We start from the raw sequence: 6,000 nt of genomic DNA on the forward strand, positions 1-6,000 counted from the left end.
ACAGGTGCTGCTGTAAAGCTAGGCTGGACCCTCCCTCCCTTTCTGAGGACCACCGTCCTCATCCTTCTGAAAAGGAGTGGAGCTGGGGGAGATGCTCTTGTCACAAGCCCCTCTTGCCCACAACAGCATCTGAATGCCTGCTCTGCACTGGCCTCTGAGCAGGTGGGGGGGGGGGGGGCTGGGCAGGGGGGGGGGGGAGTCGGAAGAAGAGGGGCATGCTCCTTCAGTTGTAAATGTCCTTCATTCAACCAATGAATTTTGATGAGCACTCACTAGGTGCCAAAACTATCCTGGAGACTGGGGTATAGCAACGAATGAAACAGCAAAATGTGTGCCTCGTGGAACTTACATTCTAGTGGGAAAGACAAACAAACAGACAGATAATTAAAATATACAGTGGGAGGCACTTCCCTGGTGGCGCAATGGTTAAGACGCCACACGCCCAATGCAGGGGGCCTGGGTTCGATCCCTGGTCAGGGAACTAGATCCCACATCCATGCCTCAACTAAGGAGCCTAAAAGCCACAACTAAGGAGCCTGCCTGCCGCAGCTAGGAGCCGGTGTAACCAAATAAATAAATAAATATTTTTTTAAAAAATAATAATAAAAAAATAAAATATACAGTGGGAGAGACAGTGATAAGGGCTAAGGAGAAAAATAAAGCAGGGAAGGGGGCTGGGGAAGAGGGGCTGGGGTTGACAATTGACGCTGAGTGAGGGAAGGGCTCTCAGAAACATTTGTGAAGGAGGAGGACCGGGCAGCTCAGTGGGGTGAGCATTTGGGGCAGAGAGCACAGCAAGTACAAAGGTCTTGAGGCCAAGAGCATGCCTGGCCTTTTGAGGACCCGCAGAGGGCCCGTGTGTCTGGAACAGAGTGGGCAGGGTGGGAATGGAATGAGAGAGGTAAGAGGGGGGATTACTTAGGACCTTGGGGGGCTAAGGTCTGGATTTTGGCTTTTCCTCTGAGTAAGATGAGAGCCCTTGGAGGGTTGTAAGCAGAAGACAGACACAGTCAACTCGGACGTTAACTGGTCCACTCTGGCTGCTATGCTGAGGTTAGACAGTGGGGGAGAACAGGGCAGAAGCAGGGAGACCAACTGAGGTGTTACTGCAGTGAGACATGATAAGGGCATCACTGGAGGTGGGGTAGTGCTCGGCTTCGGGACGTATTTTAAGGAAGAACCTATACGATTGGTTGGTGAATTAACGTCCAGTGTGAGAGAAAGATGAGTCAAGGATGATTACAAGTTTTTGGTCTGAGCAGTTGGAAGAATCAAGTTGCCATCAAAGGAGATGGGGGAGGCTGGGAGCATGGAGAGGGCAGTGAAAGCAGTGGTTCCATTGGGGACACGCATAGTTGGAGATGGCGTTTCAACAGCCAAGGGGAGGGGAAGGGTGGGCAGCTGGATATATGGATACATGGGGATATATGATAGCTGGAGGTCAGAGGACAGGTCTGGCCTGAAGATAAACAGCCAGACGCCAGCAGCACATAGATGATGCCTGAAGATCCTGGAGGGAGTGATGGAGACGGGAGAGAGGAGGGCAGCCAGCAAGCTCAGAGACCTCGGGCATCAGGTGGACAGGATTGATGGAGGGTGGGTAGCTGGCACCATGAGATGCCACCCTCCTGATGTCTGAAGAGGAACCAGGAGTGGGGTGGGGAGGGCGGTCACTGCAGGGTTCCTGGATGAATTGCTCATTGTTTCTGATTTGATTTTAATCTTAAATTGTGAGCATAAACATCTCATGGGAAAAAATATTTTTCCTTTGGATTCAGTTGCTGCTTCCAGCCTGTGTGTGTGTGTGTGTGTGTGTGTGTGTTCACATTTGTTTTCCCTGAAGCCACTCAGAGTCAGAGGTGAAAGAGTGGGTCCTAAACAATTGTTCTCAACAGCCCAGCGTGGCGCCCGATGGACAGCTCATAGGAATTGCCAGATTGGACTGTATTTTCCAAATCCCACATTGGGATGTCCTGGGGGAGGGAATTGTATGACTTCCAGGTTTAAGAGGTAGGTGTTCTGGGAGACGTGGTTTAGAATGTAAGGACATCTGGGGGTTAACGAGAATGATAGGATGGAGAGTTTTGATTGCAGGAAGCTTTCGGAGATCTAAGGGTGCACAGTCTCCACCCTCGGGCAGAGCGCCCTCCTCCACCCTCTCCGGTAACACTGGCCTCCAACTTGCCAGCCTCGTCCCACCTCAGGGCCTTTACCTGGCCTTCCTTCTGCTTGATGGCTCTTTCCCCAGAAGTCCAGCCACATGGCTCACTTCTCCACTTTGATGTCAACTCCAAGATCGCCTATTCAGGGAGAGCTCCCCAACCCACCTTTTCCCATCAGAACCCCTCCATCCACATGTGGCATTGTCTGTCTGCATCCCCTCTGCTTTCTCCATGTCTCCATGGCTCTTCTCAATACTCGATGAGTAAGATACTCATCCGTGTCACTTCTTGATCTGTTTCTATTCATTTTGCTCCTCATTATGGGTCATCTTTTACTGCTTCTTTGCATGCCTAGTCATTTTAAATTTGATGCCAGATGCTGTGAATTTTATCTTGCTGGATATTGGATATGTTTGTATTTCTATAAATATTGTTGAGCTTTTTTTCTGGAAGGTCAAATGGTTTGATCTTTGAGCAGTCTTTAGCTAAGGGCCAATTTTCCCCCACTTACTGAAGCAGGATCTTCTGAGTACTCGGCTGACGTCCCATGAATTACGAGTTTCCACTCTTGCTGGTGGGAGCACTAACTATTCCCCACCCTGTGTGAGCTCTGAGGATCCTTCTCTCTGCTCCTTTAGGTGGTTCTTTCTCTGGCCTTGAGTTGTTTTCCCACAGGCATGTTCTGATCAGAACTCCTGTGAAGACTTGGGATCCTTGCAAATCTCCGGAGCTCTCTGTGTGTAGCCCTCTGCTCCCCAGGCCCCTGCTTTGCATGCTCTAACCCCCTCGGCCTCCCCAGTCTCCCAGTTCTATCTCCTCAAGTCAGGGCCACACCCCGCTCCACCTGGGATCCCCTTCCTGCGCTGTAGCCTGGAAACGGTCTCCAGGCAACACACTCACAGGTCTCACCTGATTTGTTTCCCCTCTCTCAGGGATTGCTCTCCCTGTTGCCTAACGACAATTCCTGAAACTATTGTTTTATATTTCTTCCAGGGTTTTTAGTTGCCTCTGAATTACTTGAGGGGGAAAGCACTTCTGTGATGTTGTCTTCATTTGGAGTCCCCTAGTAGCGGGTTCTGGGGTATAGTTGATCCTGATGCGTTCTGGTTTTGTGAATTTGCCTACTTGCTACCATTTATTTGTAACCTCGAAATTAATACCTGTGTCACTTTCACAATCATTTGTGGACGAGTGCAGAGTGGCAAAAATGTTGACTTATGTCTTTGTGTCGGTGATTTTGCTGTTTAAAATGGCCCCCAAGCCTAGTGCTGAAGTGCTGTCTAGGGTCGTAAGCCTAGAAGGCTGTGATGAGCCTTACGGGGAAAATGCACTTGTTAGATGAGCTTCATTCTGGTGTTAAGTTCTAGTGCTGTTGGCCACGAGTTCAATGTTAATGAATCCACAATATATATGAAATATTAAATATATTAAGGTGTCTTTGAACATAAACATAAAACAAGGTTATGTATTGATTGGTTGACCAGAAGACCAGGGAGCAGTGGTTCTGTATTTGCTAATTCAGTATTCATAGCAACTTTGTAGAACATCACTCCTACGAAGTCTTGTTACTGTACAAAAAAACTGAACAAGTAGTTTATTCATGGAGGGGAGAGGGGAAGAGAGATAGGGAAGGTAAGGCAGCCTTTGAAGAGCATGTCATCAGGGCAGCTATTACTGTGGGTACCTAGAGCTTTAATATCATTGGGGTTGTTTGGAAGACACAGTAGAGCATGCCTCAGGGTGATCACAACCAAGGGAGAGGGGGTTGGGGTATTTATGCACCAACCCCCCATCAGCTGAGGTCTGCTGGGGAGGGGCACTCAGGGCCTGCTGGGGAGCAGACAGAGGCCCTGACCGCCAAAGGAAGTCCTCAGGCAAAGAGGTACAGACGCTGGTGATTGAAGTCCAGCCTGGGTTTCTACTACAGGGGGAGAGGCTCCAAGCATCTGCTGCAGATGGCATGGCCAGGGCTTGTAAACTCAGATGCCTCCAGAAGCCAGGCAGGTAATATAAGCAAAAGCACTAGGCTGAGGGGGGCTGCAGGAGCCGAGAGCTTCTCTCCCTGTCTAACAAGAACAGCTGTTCCTCAGTTATGGCCAATTTTTGCCATGCAGGAAAATAGGCCGAAACTTGCCAAATCTTCTGGTTTTTCAAGAAAAGTAGGAAATTCAGATTTTTTAAAATGTGAAATCCTAAATTTGTAAAAGCTGGCAGTGAATTTAAAAACTTTTAAATACACCGTGAAGGCCAAACAAAACATGGTGACAGGCCAACTTCAGCCCACGGACCACCAATCTGCAATCTCTCTGATAGAAGGTGCCCAAAATCCCACCTGTTGGGTATAAGCCTGGAGAAAATGGACCGTCATCTCCTGTGCACACTAAGCCTTCTGAGAGTGCCAAGAGATGCCTAGAAGTCTGCCCTGACATCCACGTGGCTAGGTGCCCCTGTGTCTGTCCAGTGAGCTCACCTCACTCTCTTGCTTCGAGGTTTATTAGAAGTCCAAGGACCACCATTCCTTGTGGCTACAGGAGTTCTCCAGCGATTTCTTGCCACTGTTTGGGCATTTTTCCTCCCATGAGAAATTAGCTGAGCCTCCTGGGCTATTCGTCTGGCATCTGCTCATCTGCACAGCCGGTCAGCCCACTCCATCACTAAGAACAGGGCTGCCTGCCCAGCCTTCCACCTGCACACAGACTAGAGATAGTCAGAGGAGCTTGCAAGTCGAGTGGTAGTGTGTGGGGAAGCAGGGCCCAGGGAACTGGCCATCATCTGGCATTTTCTGCAACACAGAGGGAGGGAGAAGCCAGTGACTGTGCTCCCAGGGAATGGCAGAGCACCTGTCAACCAGGGGTCAGGAGTCAGCCAGGGAAACAGATTCACCAAGAGACATAAATGGGAGATACATGACTTGTTACAGAGATATGATCTCACATCATCATGGGAGCTGGCAAGCGGTCTCTGCAAAGCTGTTGTCTTCACATCTGATGCTGAAGCTTGAAGTCCACAAGACAGGCAGCTACGAAGGAAAGATAGATACAAAGTGGGGGAAATCAAGAACAAGCTGGAACCCATAAGTGTGAGATGGAACCCCACACTGATGGACTAAAATCCGTGTCAATCCTTGCTGCCTCTGTGTAAGTGGTATGGGTATCCTGCAGAAGCCAGGGTCCTTTGGTGTGGAGCTAAACGCAGACCCCTGGCCCAGACATAGGAGCAGAACTGAAGGAGCATTCAGGGGAAGTTCTACCGCTTCCCGCCAATGAGCTGAGTCAGCAGATCAGCAACATTATGTAGTATGAGCTACAGAATGTCTGTTGCTTCCCTTCTGCCCTTCCAGATTTCCCAAGAATCACTCTTGTGCCCCACTGTGGAGATACTAGAACAGCTCTGTCTTCACTTCTGGGGGTGCCTGAATGTCTGACTTTTGACGTATGACCAAGATAAAGGCAATGGGATGTGTGGTATGCTGTCTGAGGTCTGAAACTATCCCGGCAAGCCTCAGGGTTGTCTTCTTTACTGGCAGTTTGCAATGGCTTCCCCAGTTTGAGAAGCCTGGTTGGATGACTTAAAGAGTCACTTGGTTGGCTCTGCCCCCTCCTTACTCACGCCCACCAATAAATCCTACTTTCCTGTCAAAGAAAAAAAAAAGCCACCTGGCTCTTTTCAGTGAGTTCTCCTAAAGCCAAGGTTCCTCACACAGATCTCGGCCGTTCAATCCAGAGATTCAGTGTGGTCCGTGTGGACAAATGTTGGGCCCCGATGCACAAATTTTGTCTCTCAGAAACTACACTGTTCCCCTGCATTCTCTTTCTCTCCCTCCACTGGATCTTTCGCC

This window comes from Balaenoptera acutorostrata, chromosome 4, assembly GCF_949987535.1.
Source record: "Balaenoptera acutorostrata chromosome 4, mBalAcu1.1, whole genome shotgun sequence".
Lineage (NCBI taxonomy): Eukaryota > Metazoa > Chordata > Mammalia > Artiodactyla > Balaenopteridae > Balaenoptera > Balaenoptera acutorostrata.